The sequence below is a fragment of the Xyrauchen texanus genome, chromosome 50 (assembly GCF_025860055.1).
Source record: "Xyrauchen texanus isolate HMW12.3.18 chromosome 50, RBS_HiC_50CHRs, whole genome shotgun sequence".
Lineage (NCBI taxonomy): Eukaryota > Metazoa > Chordata > Actinopteri > Cypriniformes > Catostomidae > Xyrauchen > Xyrauchen texanus.
In genome coordinates, this window is record NC_068325.1 from 2,129,956 (window position 1) to 2,148,505 (window position 18,550).

At 44.7% G+C, this 18,550-nt stretch overlaps 1 protein-coding gene across 3 annotated transcripts in view; it reads left to right on the forward strand.

Annotated features, from left to right (window-relative positions):
- LOC127641500 (potassium voltage-gated channel subfamily H member 1) overlaps nt 1-18,550 on the forward strand; it is a 102,207-nt gene that overhangs the window by 14,527 nt on the left and 69,130 nt on the right. The gene's annotated exons all lie outside the window — the stretch shown is intronic.

Here is an 18,550-nt window from a genome sequence, read left to right on the forward strand (position 1 = left end):
ATAATTTAACTTAATAATTAATTTCATTATAATAATCTACAACCATTTAAGATAATAGTTATTTAATTATAATAATTATAATAAATTACATCCATTGAATAATAATAATAAAAATTGTATATTTAAATTTAATTATAGTAATGTAATCTTGGTATTTTAGTCTTGTTTTCCAGTAAAATATAGACAAATCCTTAAAACAAGATACTTAAGAAGCAAAATGTTATAAGATATTAAGTCTTGTTTTTAGCTAAATCTAAAACTAAACAAAATTTAGCTCGTAAAATAGTCAAGTTTAAGCTTAAAACAAAATGTTGCTAATGGGGTAAAAAAAAATATCTTAAAGGGTACATTTATTGTTCTTACCCCATAGGCAAATAATTTTTTTTCATGTTTAAAGCATAAAATCTGAAGTATGTGACTTTTTTTATACCATTTTAAACTATATATGGACATACAGTATTTTTCATGTATGTGTTTTGCGTACATTTCCATTGATCAGATTTCTGTGTGGGTCACTTTGCTTCTCAAATAAATTAATCTTGTTTTATCCATATTTGGACGTTTTTTTAGACAAAACTGTAAGAATATATTTTGTGCAGTGTAGTCGATAAGTTTCTGAAACATCCATAATTTGAAAGTTATGTGAGGACACTGTGTTATTTCAAAAACTGCAGAATTGTTGATGTGGCGCCTGCAAGCATGCGTCCGTGTCAGTCCCAATCTTTCTGCTGAAATTGCATTATTACCTCACAGTCAGTCTTGATGGCATTGCAATGCCAAAGCACTGTTTTCAGGATTGATTTTACCCTAACATGTCATATATTTCCCCCGGGATGACAGTGAACGAAAATGCCAGTGATTTTCTGTATCATCTGATTGATATTGCTGCATCATGCAGACTTCGCATAGATGCTTTGAATTGCTGTTTGTTGCCGCAGAAAAAAACTGACAAAGGTTTTTCAACCTGGAAGAAGTTTAAAATCCATCAGTCATTGATTCAAAATTCCTTGCTAATGCGTCCCAGCATCAATCATTCCCACTGTTGTGTCGCTCAAGCGTGTAGTTAACTACCACATTATGATGCACTGCAGTGGGATAAAACTTGTTGTCACTGATTAGTGCACCACACATGGGTTTGTAATTGAGACATTTTTGTAAATCAGCAGCAACACCACAGTGGATTCAGGTCTGCTTAAGCCGATTTTTCTGTGTAAATTTATTTGACATAATCTCTGACCAGTAGGTGAGAGACAGAGCACACATTACCATCTGCCAACAGGAGGCTGATAATCCCTTGAATGTCAGGACTCGCTGCTAAGTTAATGGTTCCTGTAACTGGAAAAGCACATCAAAATTGTTAGGAAAAATCGCTATTTCGCTGGGGTAAACTCTTGTGTTTTCATCAAGTGAGAAAAGGGCTTCTTCTATTACTGAAGAACTGAGAGACGTCTGCGCATGCACAGCTGCATATTCACCGTTAATGTGCGTTCCCCGTCTGTCGCTCTCTCCACGTTGTGTCGGAGAAGCGACACTAGGGGTCTCTCTTGAGCGCCGAATATGCCTCTGATCCATTGAAAAAAGGCCAATGAGAAGTTGGCAGTCAGTATTTGCATACCCCGCCCCCAGACATAGGGGTATAAAGGGGAGGCAAATACTAGAGTTCATTCAGAAATTTTCTTCGGAGCCGATGGTTGTGCATGCTGTTCGCAGTGAAACACACCCGTTCCTGTATTCCTCTGACGCTACTGCATGCTGTTGGATTGAGGGCGCATTACAGCGGCGATTCTTCTCCTTGCACGGCAGTGCATATTGCCCCTGGGCGCTTCAACAGCGCAGTATCAAAAACTCAAGACGAGTTTTTAAAAAAAGAGTGATTTTCTTTAAAAGAGTGATTTTTTTAAAAGAGTAATTTTCTCTAAAAGAGCAAATACACAGCGGCGTTGAACGTCCTTTTCAGGACGCGTCTTTGTAAAGATGCCTTTCCGCCCCTGTGTAGTTCCTGGATGCGGTAGAGTGCTCTCCGCTTCAGACGGCCACAGGCGTTGTCTCGTGTGTCTGGGCAGCGATCACACCGAGGCTGCGTTTGTGGATGGTTCATGTTCTCTCATGACCATGACAACGTTGCGGTCGCGGCTCACTTACAACCGTAAGCAAGCCACTCCAGCCGCCCCTCGCATTGCTCCTTCTTGAGAACGGTGCGAGTGGCGCTGGAAGCGATTCGGGGATGGCAGCCGGTGCGGCTCCGTCGGGTACCCCCCCTCGGACCACCCGTCCCCCGGCACGCTCGTTGACTCCCGTCCGTGCTCGAGGCAACAGCAGCTCGCCTCACAGCCAGCTTGCCTATCCTCTAGAGCTACAGTAGAGGTGGATGAGCTCGCCGCTGCATCGGAGAGCGCGGTGTCTGACGCGGATGACTCCCTTGGGCTGCCGCCTTCGGGCCAGCACGCCCAAGCCGAGGCTGACGCTCAGATGTCCGACATGCTTTCCCGGGCCGCCGCCAGCGTGGGCTTGGACTGGAATCCCCCGTCCTCCCCACAGCCATCGCGGTTGGATGACTGGTTCCTGGGGTCCCGACGCCGGTCACAGCCGTGCCCCCCCAGTCCTGTTTTTCCCGGAAGTGCACGATGAGCTGACGTCGCTGTGGAGGGCACCGTTCACCACACGACATCACAAAGCTACACGCTCATCCGCTCTTGCTAGCCTCGACGGCGGAGCGGCCCACGGGTACACGACGATCCCCCCGGTGGATAGGGCTGTTGCGCTCCATCTATGCCCCTGAAACCTTACCACCTGGCGCGGTCGCCCTGTACTCCCTTCCAAGGCCTGTAGGACAACATCCTCGCTGACAGCGAAGGCCTACAGCGCCGCCGGAACTGCCGCTTCCGCCCTGCACGCCATGGCCCTCCTGCAAGTCCACCAGGCCAAGGCGCTCAAAGAACTGCACTTGGGTAGCCCTGAACCCGATGTGCTGCAGGAACTGCGCTCAGCGACCGACCTCGCCCTCAGAGCCACGAAGGTCACAGCGCAGTCACTCGGGCAGGTGATGGCCACCCTCGTGGTCCAGGAACGACACCTATGGCTGAACCTGGTCGAGATGTGTGAGACCGACAAGCTTCGCTTTCTCGACGCCCCAGTCTCCCAGTTTGGTCTCTTCGGCGACACCGTCGAGGACTTCACCCAGCAGTTCTCCGCGGTGAAGAAACAGATGGAGGCGATATCTCATATCCTGCCCCGCTGCAAACCTGCCGCCCCGGGCCCTGCCCCGTCTGCTCGCCGAGGGCGTCCCCCTGCGAGGAAACAACAAGCTGCTCAGCCTCAACCTGGGCCCAGCTCTCAGCCCACGCTTCGAGTGCTCCGCAGGAAGCAGACGCCCCCCGTCTCACGGACCCCCTCGAGGACCCGGAAGGCTCCCAGGCACTCCTGAGACGGACGACCCAGAGCCCAAGACGTTAGCTCCGGAGATGGTAAGACCACTCCGTCCCCCGGTGGAGGGCCGGGAGGAGAATTTTCCTTTAACTTTTCTTTTGCCGCTCCCCTTAACCGGGGCAGTGGTACCCAAATTCTCAATAAAAGAGCTATTTCCTTTGTCTCTGGGTCATCTGGCCCGCAAATGCCGTTCTCACGGCACTCTGCCCCCAGATCTCAACAGTCCCAGCATGCTGGACGCGGCCCCAGGCCAGCCTTCAGCCCCACGACTGTTCCCCGGCCGGCCGGTTCTGACGAGTCCAGAGGACGCCACTACAGGACCTCCTCCCCAGTCACCAACCCGTCCACTGCCGGATGTCCGGAGCAAGGTAAGTGCTTTGAGACTTTTCTCAGCACCAGAGCCTCAGGACGCGTCCGCGCCTAAAATAACCATCAAAAATAACCGTCCCTTTGGTGCCCCTAGCACGGAGATTGGATGCGTGGCTTTCACTTCCCAACCCGTCTCGCACCATCCGACTCGGTTACGCAATTCAGTTTGCCAGGCCCCCGCCCCCCTTCACATGCGTCTGCTTTACCGCAGTGCACGGCCAACATGCCAAATTCCTGCGCACGGAGATCACTACTCTTTTACTCAAAGCCGCGATAGAGCCTGTCCCTCCAACCGAAATGAAGAAGGGTTTCTACAGCCCTTACTTCATTGTACCCAAGAAAGGCGGCGGCTTACGACCAATCCTGGACCTGCGAGTTTTCAATCGAGCGCTGCTCAAACTCCCATTTAAAATGCTCACGCAAAAGTGTATCTTGAAAAGCATCCAGCACCTAGATTGGTTCGCAGTGGTAGACCTGAAGGACGCGTACTTCCATTTCTCAATTTTGCAACGACACCGACTATTTCTACGGTTCGCGTTCGACGGCCAGGCGTTTCAGTACAAAGTCCTCCCCTTCGGCATGTCTCTGTCCCCTCGCGTCTTCACGAAAGTCGCATAGGCAGCTCTTGCCCTGCTCCGAGAAGCCGGCATCCGCATACTCAATTACCTCGATGACTGGCTCATACTAGCCCACTCCCGAGAGTTACTATGCGCTCACAGAGTCCAGGTGCTCAGGTACCTCAGCCGTTTGGGGCTTCAGGTCAACCGAGAAAAGAGCAAGCTCACCCCGGTCCAGAGCATCTCCTTTCTTGGCATGGAGTTATACTCAGTCTCAATATCCACACATCTCACCAACGAGCTTGTGCAGTCGGTGCTGAAATGCCTCGCCAAATTCAGGGCAGGCACTACGGTCCCTCTAAAACTCTTCCAGAGGCTCCTGGGGCATATAGCATCCCGCCGCGACCATGCCGCTGGGGTTGATGCATATGAGACCGATTCAGCACTGGCTTCAGACTTCTACAGGCAGGAGTGCCCCTGCAGCAGGTGTCCCGACGCGTCCTGGTCACTACTGACGCCTCCAGATTGGGTTGGGGCGCCGTGTGCAAATGGCACGCAGCCGCAGGCCGTTGGAGAGGGGCCCCGCTGCGCTGGCATATCAATTGCCTTGAGTTGTTGACTGTCATCTTTGCCCTGCGGCAGTTTCTCCCGTTAATTCGAGACAAACACGTCCTAATTAGGTCAGACAGCACCACTGCGGTAGCGTACATAAATCGCCAAGGCGGCGTACACTCTCGCCACATGTCACAACTCGCCCGTCGTCTCCTCCTTTGGAGCCAGACTCAGGTCACTGCGTACCACTCACATTCCCGGCAAGCTCAATGTGGTAGCGGACGCACTGTCACGACAAAGCTTACCCAGGCTCCACCCCCAGTCGGTCCAGCTGATTTGGGAACGGTTCGGCAGAGCCCAGGTAGACCTGCTTGCCTCCCGAGAGAGGTGCAAGGTCAGGGAGGACGAGGAACAAGTCACATTAGTGGCTCCCTACTGGCCCAACAGGACCTGGTTCTCAGACCTTGTGCTCAGGGGCAGGGCAAGCTCTGGCACCCGCATCCAAACCTTTGGAAACTCCATGTCTGGTCCCTGGACAGGACATGGAAGATCTAGCTGGTCTACCACCTACCGTCATAGACACGATCAACCAAGCCAGAGCCCCTTCTACCAAGCAGCTTTACGCCCAGAAGTGGCGCTTGTTTGCAGATTGGTGTTCTTCCAGGGCAGAAGACCCACAGAGGTGCGCAGTTAGGACGGTGCTCTTATTCCTGCAAGAGAGGCTGGAGGGGAGGCTGGCCCCTTCCACCCTAAAGGTGTATGTCGCTGCTATCGCGGCTCACCACAACGCAGTAGACGGCAAGTCCCTTGGTAAGCACGACTTAATCATCAGGTTCCTAAGAGGTGCCCGGAGGTTAAATCCCTCCCGGGCCAAGTCTGTTCCCCTCCGGGAACCTCTCGGTAGTCCTCGCGGGCCTCCAGAGACCTCCCTTCGAGCTGCTAGAATCAGTTGGACTCAGGGCCCTCTCTCTTAAGACTGCCCTGCTGATCGCACTCGCCTCCATCAAGAGGGTCGGGGACCTGCAAGCGTTCTCTGTCAGCGACACTTTCCTGGAGTTCGGTCCGGCAGACACTCATGTGATCCTAAGACTGCGACCGGGCTATGTGCCCAAGGTTCCTACCACGCCCTTCAGAGACCAGGCAGTGAACCTGCAAGCGCTGCCCCAGGAGGAGGCAGACCCAGCTTACTCGACAAGGAGTGTTGCGTCCTCGTGGGCACTGGCCAAGGGTACATCCCTGGAAGACATTTGTAGAGCAGCGGGTTGGGCGACACCCAACACCTTTGCGAGATACTACAATCTCAGGGTTGAGTCAGTTTCATCCCGTGTTTTCTCAGGTCTGAGCCAGTAGAACTCGGTAACACGCTGATGGGCTGGCCAGGTGAATGGCTTGCATATATGCCCTTTCTCTCACTTGAGGTAAAACAGTGCATCTTTTTTTCCCAGGAGACTCCACTCAACGCGAATCCCTGGTCGATTCCTCCGTAGCCCTCATGGGTCCGCAGTTCGGCGGAGGAACTTGCCGATCCAATCCACTGCGGGTACTCAGATCTACCCTGTACTGGAATAGGTGCTCCACAGAGTAGGGACTCCTACGCGAACTCCCCCTGTGTGTATTTTTCGCGATACGGTCCCCTTACGAGCAGACCCGCGTTTTCCTTGGGTAAGTTTTGGCTGCCCCCCGGTTGCCGTGTGTAGCAACTCCACCCTCACTGAGGCTGGATCTGCCACCGCACCACTTCCATGTGTCGCCTAAAAACACATGTGATGTATTCACCACCGTACCTCCCCAGTTGGGCAGGGATGGTCTCCGCAGGGTCTTTTCCCCCCTGGAAGAATGGGAATTGGGCAAGACCCCCTTCCCTCAGTGCGTGTAAGGGCCCCGGCTGTCTATTGCTCTATGCGAGAAACAGAGAGAAAAGAGTCCCAGCCAGGCTTGGCCCGTTCCCAGGTTGGCAAGCGTCGCCTTGTTCCCCTGCCTAGGGTAACCATAAGGATTCCGACGACTTTTCTGGGGCATTGGGGAAGGGTACGTGCAGTCTGACACAGCTGGTCGTATGGCACGTAACAAATACCTGCCCGCTCCTGTGTCAGCAGAACACGTACACGGCTCAGCGCATGGCGGATTTAAATTGGACCCCTAGTGTCGCTTCTCCGACACAACGTGGAGAGAGCGATAGATGGGGAACGTCTAGGTTACGGATGTAACATCCGTTCCCTGATGGAGGGAACGAGACGTTGTGTCTTCCCGGCCACGTCGCTGAGTCGAACCGCTGTAGTGGCCAGAACCATTTCCGGCTCCTCAGAAAAATCCTGAATGAACTCTAGTATTTGCCTCGCCTTTATACCCGTATGTCCGGGGGCGGGGTATGCAAATACTGACTGCCAACTTCTCATTGGCCTTTTTTCAATGGATCAGAGGCATATTCGGCGCTCAAGAGAGACCCCTAGTGTCCCTTCTCTGACACAACGTCTCGTTCCCTCCATCAGGGAAGGGAGGTTACATCCGTAACCTAGACATTTTCTTACTCTACGGCCCAATTTTCAGCTGATATAAATTCAGGTGTAAAAAGGGTCCTAAATATTTTATGATCCTTAAACCAAATACACATGCGACTACATTGCAGAGGTGTAAATGCTTATCCTGATTTTGGGTGTACAAATTTTACTGACAGTGATTTGATTCCATTACAATTCTTTACCTAATGATTACGATGCATCGTGAAATCTGAAATTTGGTCACAATTTGATTAGAACACGATTTTATTATTATAATAATAATTATTATATAATAATTATTATAAAAAATATGCAAAAAATAAAGATTGAAAGTTTTTACGGATAACATAAGCGTTATAGGTTTGCATATCATGTAATTACATAAAATACACAATAACCAATAATTACAAATTAAATATGTCATGTGCAGACAGATCAAGCATTCTAATTAGAAACTATCTAGTAGCGTATAAAGCCGGTTTTACATGAGTGAGTGATTTCATTCATTCACATTTATTTAGGCTTCTTTATGGAGAATTTACATATTTTAAGGATATATAAATTGAAATAAACATATCATAATTGGAGAAGAATGAAATGGCAGTTAACTTACTTTGGTGAAATGGACACAAACAGTTATGAATAATGACTTGAAAGCCAAACTCAAAGATGCATCGAAGGTCCATCAAATAAACTATTGCACTAAAAGAAGAGTTTTCAAATTTGCTGGTTACATGCAGTTTTAAATGAAAAATTCTGTCCAATCGAAAAAATTAAAAAAAGAGCACATACAACCACAATGTTGTTTAAATACTGTTCCTGTAATCTGTCAATTAATTTCTCCCAGGCTGATCTCAATGTAAATTATGCTGGCAAAATTGTGCCAAAAGTGATTTTAATTTTTAGTTGTAAATTATGTAATACAGTAAACAGTAATGCATATTTTATTAACTCTACAACCAAACCCCAACCCTAAACCTAAACCTAAACCTAACCATCAGTTGAGTAAGTGTAATTTTAGAGCCAAGTTGCAACCTCTGAATCACGCTCACCATTGTTTATGTGAGCACGATAACTTGATTCCATGGGACCAGAAACCATGTCTCTGAGGCTGCTCACGCTATGCATTATTTGTAGCTCCAAATGGAAAGTTGAACACAATGGAACTGATGCAAAAATATCTTGATGTGGGATGCTGCTTGTCAGTAATTCACTGAATGGGGTCAACTGCAGTGTACATGAACATTCTGAGGCAACATGTCAATATCCCATGTGATAATTTCAGTAGTTCGCAAGTTAACGTAATCCTGCTTAGTGGATAGTGTAAAATATTTTTGGCTTGCTGTCCTGGGTGAAGGGCTTGAGGCTCGATGCTTGACCTGACCTCGAAGTCTAGTCAAGTCAAGTGGTTTTTATTGTCGCTCAACCATATACAGTTAGTACAGTACATAGTGAAATGAGACAACGTTCCTCCAGGACCATGGTGCTACATAAAACAACATAGGACAAACACAGAACCACATGAGACTACACAGACTAAATAACATTCCTACTTAAAGTGTATGTGCAACGTATGCAAAAAGTATGGGACAGTACAATAATTACTAAAAGGAACAGGACAATAGGCACAGTGAGAGACAGTGCATTGCCGACCAGTACACATTTGTAATAGAGTTGGGCAAAAAGATGACACTTTCTAAAAATGCCAAATGTAAACATAACATACTATGAAATAGTGTTCTATGGACATAGCAGTTATTGAGGGAGTAGCCAGGTATAAAGTGACAATGAATTAAATGCTACTCTGGACATGTGCAAAAGTTGTAAGGTGTACAGGTGTGTGTGTGTGTGTGTGTGTGTGTGTGTGTGTGTGTGTGTGTGTGTGTGTGTGTGTGTGTGTGTGTGTGTGTGTGTCAGTCCAGTCTCTGAGTATTGAGGAGTCTGATGGCTTGGAGGAAGAAGCTATTACACAGTCTGTTTGTGAGGGCCCGAATGCTTCGGTGCCTCCTGCCAGACGGTAGGAGTGTGAAGAAGTTTGTTTGAGGGGTGTGTCATCCACAATGCTGGTTGCTTTGCAGATGCAGAGTTTAGTGTGGCTTTGATGGAGGGAAGAAAGACCCTGATGATCTTAGCTGTCCTCACTATCCTCTGCAGGGCTTTGCAGTCGAAACGGTGCAAGTCCCAAACCAGGCAGTGATGCAGCTGCTCAGGATGCTCTCAACAGTCCCTCTATAGAATATAGCGAGGATGGGGAGTGGGAGATGTTCTTTTCTCAGCCTTTGAAGAAAGTAGATATGCTTGGCTTTCTTGGTAGTAGAGCTGGTGTTGAGTGACAAGGTGAGGTTCTCCAGCCAGGTGAACACAAAGGAATTTGGTACTCTTGACGATCTCCACAGAGGAGCCATCGATGTTCAGCGGAGAGTGGTAACTCTGTGCTCTCCTGAAGTCAACAACCATCTCTTTTGTTTTGTTCACATTCAGTGATGGGTTGTTGGCTCTACACCAGTCCGTTAGCCGCTGCACCACCTCTCTGTATGCTGACTCATCATTCTTGCTTATGAGACCCACCACGGTCGTGTCATCGGCAAACTTGATGATGTGGTTCGAGCTGTGCATTGCTGCACAGTTGTGAGTCAGCAGAGTGAACAGCAGTGGACTGGGGGGCCCCAGTGGTCAGTGTGGTGGTGGAGGAGATGCTGTTCCCGATCCGGACTGACTGAGGTCTCCCAGTCAGGAAGTCCAGGATCCAGTTGCAGAGGGAGGTGTCCAGGCCCAGCAGGTTCAGCTTTCCAATCAAGTGCTGAGGAATGATTGTGTTGAATGCTGAGCTGAAGTCTATGAACAGCATTCGAAGGTATGAGTCCTTTTTATCTAGATGGGTGAGGGCCAGATGGAGGGTGGTGGCGATGGTGTCATCTGTTGAATGGTTGGGACGATATGCAAACTGAGTCTTGAAACCTGGGTCTTAATGTGCCTCATGATGAGCCACTCGGGGTGTGAGTGCTATGGCACGGTAGTTGTTGAGGCAGGGTACTGAAGACTTCTTTGGCATGGGGATGATGTTTGTGGCCTTCAAGCATGTTGGAACGATGGCGTTGCCTCTCTGATGGCCCAGGACAGTTTGGCCCTTGCTGTACTTAGGGCCGCCATGTCGCCTGCTCTGAAGGCGGAGTCTTGGGTCCTCAGCAGCGCAGGCATCTTCGCAGTCATCCACGGCTTCTGGTTGGAGCATGTGGTTATACACTGATGCTGTTGGAGCATGTGGGAATACACTGATGCTGTGTATTCTTCCAAGTTGGTAGGGTCGCCATATGTTGCAGCCTCCCTGAACATGTGGTAGTCAGTATACTCAAAACAGTATTGAAGAGCAGAGATGGAACCTGCTGGCCAGGTTTTCACCTGCTTTCTGAGCGGTTTTGTGCACCTGATGAGCGGTCTGTATGCTGGGATTAGCATAACAGAGATGTGGTCTGAGTAGCCGAGGTGGGCCCGCCCTGTATGCGCCTGGGATTTTTGTGTAAACAAGATCTAGCATGTTCACCCCTCTCATTGCAAAGTCCACATACTGATGGAATTTAGGGAGCACTGTCTTGAGATTCGCATGGTTGAAATCTCCCGACGACAATAAACAGTCCGTCAGGGTGAGCATTCTGCAGTTCACTAATAGCCCCATACAGTTCACAGAGCGCTTCCTTAGCATAAGCACTGGGGGGAATGTAAACTCCGGTTATAATGATATGGTAAATAAAAAGCAATGAGCCACCCGCAATGAGCAGTAGCTAGAGACTAGCATAGAGTTCTTGCACCATTCCATGTTGATGTAAACACACAAGCCACCACCACGAGTCTTACTGCACAGAGCTGCATTTCTGTCGGCACGAAACGAGGTGATCCCATCTAGCTGAATGGCGGCGTCCGGAACTCTGTCGCTGAGCCACGTCTCCGTGAAAACAAAGACGCAGCAGTCTCTAAACACACACTGCGTAGTCTGCTGGAGTCAGATGTAGTCCAGTTTATTGTCCAGGGAGCAAACATTTGAGAGCAGGTTAGACGGGAGAGCTGGCCGGCTTGGGTTTGTTTTTAGCCTAGCATGGACCCCCACCCTCTTGCCGCACTTCCGCTTCCTCGCACACCACTTACGACATCCCCTCCCCCGGTCACGTAGCTTCTCCTGCAGATCATTATGCAACTTGTTTGTTGCATGCATCTTGTATTTGAGCAGTGTCTGGTGATGGTAAACATGAACACCTGTTGCTCCGATGTCCATGTGCCGTAAAAGTCTGGCTAAGAAACAAAAATAGCAACAAAAATAGCACCATTTTGGATCCGGAGCGGCCGCTGCGTGCTACCGCTCCGTCATCTTGGATCTGGCTGCTTCGGCTCTGTATACATGTCAAACAGCTCTCTTCGACTGCTCATATGTTCTTATCCAAACTGTCTACCCAGAGCGGACCATGCCTCTTTGTTCCAAATGGGATAAATCGTGCATATAAGGGCAGAGTAATCGTGATATTCATGTTAGAAGTTGACAAATAGAATTGCTGAATGGATCACGCCCTAAACGAGCTGCGAGGTAATGAGGTTAACAGGAATCACCTGTGTGGGAGAACCAGACTGAAATGATGTGGAGAGTTGGAATGGTGATTTAATTAAATAGTTAATCTTTGTTTCCCTTGCGTTCAAATGAAGCTGTACTAGGGATCAGACAGAATGAAGCCAGAGAAGCAGCCATTCACAGAGGCATGGACTGCTCTGGGTAGAAAGTTTGGATAAGAACATATGAGCAGTCGTAGAGAGCTATTTGACATGTATTCAGTGCTGAAGCAGCCAGTTTGTGGAAGCAACTTCACGCTATTAACTGTAACTATTAACCATTAATCTTATGGCTTTGTTCACAAATAGTATCAGTACAGAACTTTTCCGGTAACGTTACAACTACTTATGGCAGCATATTGGCAGAGCTGATTTGCCAGCATTTTGACAACGGGTCCTATTTTTGCATAAAATTTGCTTATGTTGCAATGACAGTTCACTCTTTTTTATTATTCCTTTTTTAAAGTCTAGCCATTAGAGAGAAAATGTTACATTTGTAATCTTTAAATGTACAGAATGGGCTGTATATGTGAAAGCAACTAGAGTCTGTGTAAGCCTCTAGAAGAGAACCTATGTGACAACTCTCAATATATAGTCAATTATATTTATTTAACATATCCTACCTCTTCTGCGCATTACATTGCCTTGCACTCTCTGTATATAACAGATTGTATTTGTACATTTTTGTGTTTTATTGTGTATTTTTATATAAACGTTATATTCTATTCATGTATTTTTATTCGTTATTCTATTTGTATTATTTCTGTCTTGTTTTATTGTTTGTGCACTGGAAGCTTCTGTCACAAATTCAAAATCCTTGTATGTGTAAACATACACAGCAATAAAGCCCATTCAGATTGTGATAAGTCCATTTTAATCAGAACATCTCATCTGTGTGACAAAATCAGCAGTGTCTGGACTTACCCCCACTCAAGAGCAATGTCATGTAGAAGTCATAACCATTAGTGGCTCACACATGTAATCTATCCCAGTAATAGAATCCTGCAGCAACAGCATGTGTGTTTGCATGCATGGAGACTGTAGTGGAGTTAAACCAGCTATAAAAGCCACAAAGTGAACATTTAAAGGGACAATTACACAGCAGATTCTTTCAGAATTGTGGGGATAACAAAGAATATGGCACACAATGTACAATTTTGGCCTTGATTTTGCCATCTGAATTTCTTTGTATTAAGATGCTGTAACATTTTCCTTTGCACAGCAAAATTCCACGGCCGGACATTGAATGCACGAAACCAGCAAAAAAATACAAATTGCCAAGCAGCCTCTTTTTATTGCTGAACTGATGTTATTTTTATTGGAAGACTGATGTTAAAAAGAAACTCACCGCTAAAATAATATCCTTGTCCATTGTGAATATTCAGTGTATGAAGCACCTCCCACACAGAGGTCACTGCCAAACCAAACAACTTCCTATTTGTCAACATGGTGAATGTCAAAGATCACCAAACTTAAACTCCACATCAAATTTCCATTGAAATGACTATATTTCACTCGCAGAATTTCAATGTGCAAAGGTAAATGTGACAGCGGCTTTAAGGCGGGATTAAGCCTTTGCGATATATCCTCCATTGAATTTCCGGCTGTGTCTGATCTTCTGTCAATTGGCTGAAGTTGAGTTGACGTGTATTGAGTCAGCGCTGATTGTCAGCATCCGAGAGCGGTTTCTTTGAAGTAATCGTCATTGTCTCTCACTCCATGATCGCTCGGATTACTACTACACTACAGCTTCAGCATTAAGACTTATCACAGCTGAGATACACAACAGACTGAGTAATAACACCAACTCAAGACGTTTACCTTTTACCCGAGTTTTCTCATTGGAGAAATGTTAACATTCAACCTGGTGGAGGAAAGAATAGTTTCTAAAGTGCATGACTCTTGCGCACCAGCTACCGAGAATTAGGGAGGAATACCCCCCGGTCGGATGGCTATTTTTCATTACTAGTTCTAAAGTGATATTATTACACAATTAGTAATGGAGGATTGGGCACATCTTTTAAACTAGCAACGGCGTATTCTGATCCGATGCGTAAGAATGTAGTTCCATGCACATTTTAGTTTTTTGTGATAGTACTTAGTTTTTCCTTATTCTTTTTATTTACTTGTTCATTGAAACTGTTGTAAATATGCAATATCATACTTGCAATTGTGCTGTATGGCCCTAAATCAGCAGCCCTGCATGATGCACACTTACTCATATGATATTGCTTAAATATCTATTATGCATGACAAATCTGCACTTTGCTTCCTTACAGGCATGAGTGTGTGTGTGTGTGTATGTTTGTGTGTGTTTTGGTCAGGTATGATGACCCAGTTTTTTGATTTTTTAAAGAATATTTTAAATAAAGTCCCCTGCAAAGCCCCCCCCTTAAATGAGTAGTTGCCATTGCTTAATATTGAGTCCCATGTGCCAGTTATCAGACATTCCATTCACAGACTAAAATATATACTGCAGTAAATACAGTAAATGTATCACAAACACTGGAGTAGTGGTGCATTCAAAAAGAAAGCAAAAATAGAACATTCATATTTAACTTGAAATCATAATAAAATTGCTATATATGGTTTCCCTTTAAGGCTTTTTAAACGTGGAAAGTATTGCACAGAGGAAGAGTTACTTTGAAAATTATATTTTTTATATTACAATATTTCCAAGTACTTAAAATATGTCTCTCGTTTTGGTCAGCTTTAGTCTTGGTCAGCATTAGATTTACACTGGGATTGGAACCCAGCCAGCCTGAATATTATGAAAGGAATAATTGAAGATGGACCGTTGAATTCTTGAAAAATAATGCACACCCCTCAATTTCAACCTTCAAGTCTATTCTAAAGACATATTTTTTCTCTTTGGCTTTCAATACTCTTTCATTATTGTGACCTGTTTTATCTTCATTTTATTTTTATCACCACTTTGGTCAACCATGGTTGTTTTTAAATGTGCTTTATATATAAATAAATAAATATTGAGTGATACATTTAATATTTTTGAAATATACATTTTATATAATTCAAGAAATGCTATGGTTTTCATTTGTAAAATGTGTAAAAAGTGAGTGCAACTACTTTCTTCCGCCACAAATTCAGTATCTTTTTTTGATACAGCCCAAGCCTCCGTTGCTAGTTCAAAAATGTCACTTTACAACTAGCAAAGGAGGCTTCCGCTGCTTTACTCGAGTCCTTACTACAGTTGCAAGGTAGTGTGCATGTGTGTGTGGCATGTGTGCATGTGTGTGTGTGCGCATGAACAGAAGCGAGAGAATGAAAGAAAGAAAATAGAGATTGCGTGTTGGATTACCTGTGTTTGTGGCTCTCGTCTGCAGAAACATTGCTTCAAATAGCAAAGATGTAAAGTTTAACTATACTTCTCATAGTCGCCATTTTTGTATATAGCTTTCCTGTTGCCACACAACTGTTTTCTTAAGTCGCGGTGGTCCGTTGACATGAAGGCGGCTCTGTGTATGTGTGTGTGTCCGTGTGTCGGGGTGTGAGAGTGTAGAACAAAGACACTTAAAGTTGTTTCGGATTATATAGAAACTGTTGTATTGATAAAGTCACGGATGTGCTTTGGCTCTGTTTGTTGGTCGCGACTCAAGTCTGTGTGTGTGTATGTGTGTGTGGATGAGACAAGATCGAAAGAGAGAGAGAGCACAAGGGAGGAATCTTATAGGAATGGTTTGTCGTTTTTATCCTGTTCACTTAACAAATGTCTTTGTTTTAACTGGTTATTTTGTTGAGGTAGACTGTACGGCTCTTTGAAATAACTGAAATAATTTGGCGAAGTGATATGGAACCATTATTCGGTCAAGACCTGGATATAATTCATAGCCGTGTGTCTAATGAAAATAATTCCACACCTTAGAACGTCCGTGAACCAATCAGAATCAAGCATTCAACAGACACATGCTATAAACTATATTATACAAAAGTAATTCTGTATCTTTCTGTTCTAAACTATTCACTCTAACATGTTATTTTAAGGCTCTCCGATTAAACACCCCAACCATTATTTTGCATGAAGTTAGACCTTTAAGATTCTGTTTCTTCATTCTGTCATCTCCGCAGAAAGAGAGCAAGGAGGCAGCTGTCCCTGAGCCTCGCAGGACCATAATCCATCTCTGATAAACGTCCCTTTAATGGCACCACCAGTATGTTGATACGGGACACTATTGCACTGACATCTGAATATTGTAAAAGTTCTTTGCTCCAAACATTTTTTAAACAGTTTTAAAGCTTCACATTCCATGATTTTTAGGTAACGTAGCACAGAAATCTATAAATAAATCCAATGGTGTAAAAAACACTGTAGTGACAGATACAATTTTAGGTTTATAAGACTACCAGCTCTCATACAGATCGTCAGTCCACATGAAACAGCATTTTGCTGTAATAATATGTTATATTTCCATATTAAACAAAAAACGTAGGTTGGAATTTGATTTTATCCATTTTGAAAAGTGGGCGTTCCATACCAGAATGGAGTCACAGCTATTGACTTTTAGCATTTACAACAACAAAAGCCTAAAACAATACCTAAATAGCTATTTAACAATAATAATTACAGTACTCAAGGACATCTTAGAGCAAGAAATGAAAAGCAATAATTTAACTAATAAGCAAGTTAAAATACACAGAAAAAAGCAAAGCATACAGTTATATTAAAAATGAAATAAAAATACATAAATACAAAAGTAACCTAAAAGTATTTGGCTATTGGTTAATATGGTAACACATTACAGTAAGGTAGTATAAATTAACGCTTTAATGCTTTAGGTATTACTACAAAACTAACAAAACAACATTTACAGCATGATTGGTTAATGTATACTGTAAATATATACAGTATTTACCTATTTAACTATTATTAACATACTGTAAACAGCCATACTGTAACTGTTATGAAATGTGGAAATAGGAGAAGGTAGACGGGGGTTTGGATCCAAGTGCGGCTTTATTTGAATTAACATAAAAGAAACAAAACACAGGAACAAATCAAAATCCACGATGGGAAAAAAGGCAAACCAAATACTGAAGAATATTGAGGGCGGAGACAACAGGGTAACCTCGGACGGACAGACGGATAACAGGGTAACCACGAGCGGGTAGACAGACTGGCAGGGAACACGAACAGAGAGAGTCAGAATCAGACATACGCGGAGACATGTAACGTCAACGCACGACAACGGGAAGGGAAAACAACGGGGTTTAAATAAAGAGACACGGTAATGACAAAATGACAGACAGGTGCGGACAATAACACACTGACAGGGCCGGAAACGACGGGAAGAAGGGAAGTGTAGTTTTCACAAAGACAGTGAAACACAGGCGGACAAGAAGAAGAAGAATCCAAAAGAATCCTTTATTGTGGTCACACATTATACACACAGTTTTTTTGCATATATACAGTGAAATTTATTAGTTTTCACATATCCCAGCTAAGCTGGGGTCAGAGTGCAGGGTCAGCCATGATACGGCGCAACAAGGAAGACATGACATGGAACGTGATCGGCAAAACCGAAAACACGGTGCAGATGACACGCAACATGGTGCGGATGACACGAAACATGGTGCGGATGACACGAAACATGGTGCGGACGACACAAAACCATAACAGTAACATGTCATTATTAATATTAACTAATCAGAGGTGGGGCAAGTTATTACATTCTAATAAAAGATAACGAAGACAACCCATTTTTGTTTCTTTGTAATAAGGTTTATTGATGAATCGTGCACTATTAAAAAAATAATATTCTTAAACTGTGTTTTGAACGTGATCTTATGAGTTTTCTTCTTGTATTCTTCAGTAAAGTGTGGTTCTAACATATGTACACTCACCTGCGTTTGCATAAACACTGAAACGTACAATATTGACAGCTTTTAAAACATTATTTTACATTTGAACAACTTTATAGAAATCGTTTTTTTTTACGAATCCTTATTGAACACATGGATATTGAATTCGTGAAATTAATTGGTTGATTTTATTGTATTTTGCAACAAGGTTCAAGAAATGAGGAAGCGGGAGATGGCGAATCCAACTCAAATGTAAATGTATGTGGCAGGTACTGATTAGCCTGATAGGACCGGGTGTGTAGAATCACGACCCAGCCCCGCCCTCCGCCCTGCCACAATGTATGAATAACAGAAAACACATTCGCTTGATGGCGTAACGCTAAAGATACACAGATACACTCAAACACTCTGAGAATGGCAGCGGCCAACACACACACGACCTATATAACAGAGTTGATGCATTTCCCTATTTTGACATTATAAAGGTTTTATTCTGTTATGTGTGATTTCTGGTGCCATTTTAAAATCATTTCAAATGATTATATCAATTTAACCAAGACTAAACTTTAAAATGTTAAAATGATCATTTAATCATTACATAATTGGTAATTTTGTATTTTGTTTGTGGGAGTTTTCAGAATATACTGCAGCCTAAAAAAAGGAACATTGAAAACATCACAAAAGCATCATATAACTATCACAAAAGTAATCCACTCTATTCTTGAGCTATAATCCAAG